The sequence below is a fragment of the Morone saxatilis genome, unplaced genomic scaffold, assembly GCF_004916995.1.
Source record: "Morone saxatilis isolate NCDOM2014 unplaced genomic scaffold, NCSU_SB_2.0 Contig14, whole genome shotgun sequence".
In the NCBI taxonomy this organism is placed as follows: Eukaryota; Metazoa; Chordata; class Actinopteri; family Moronidae; genus Morone; species Morone saxatilis.
Window position 1 is genome coordinate 8,960,138 of NW_023339696.1, and position 429 is coordinate 8,960,566.

At 44.5% G+C, this 429-nt stretch overlaps 1 protein-coding gene across 1 annotated transcript in view; it reads left to right on the forward strand.

Annotated features, from left to right (window-relative positions):
- ldlra (low density lipoprotein receptor a) overlaps positions 1-429 on the forward strand; it is a 12,018-nt gene that overhangs the window by 714 nt on the left and 10,875 nt on the right. The window lies entirely within an intron of this gene.

Here is a 429-nt window from a genome sequence, read left to right on the forward strand (position 1 = left end):
GGCTTTTGAATGAAGCTGCATGTTTTGTGTCTTTCATTCACTGGCGCTCCGCTCGCAGCAGGCTGTGCAGCCAATGAGGGCTGAGCAGTGTGAATACTGTCTGTGTAAAGATGTCAAGCGGGGTTTCTGAAAAGCCGGTTTCTGAAGCTGCTGCCATTCATAATGTGGGAATTGGCGCCACTTGCATTTAAATGACTGAAGAAGAAAGAAAAAGAAAATCTATCATTTGGGATGAATTTGTGGTTTCACCAGTAGTGCAAGTTCGTAAAGTGTGTTGTTCCCATATGATGCAATATCCAGCCTATTTGCAAGAGGCGATCACCTCAAACGCCCTATATTGTGGAAATGAATGGAAGCGCTCCAACTCTTCCTCCAATACAAACACAGGCATTGTCTTGCATTCCTTCAGTTTTGGTTGTCACACTCAGT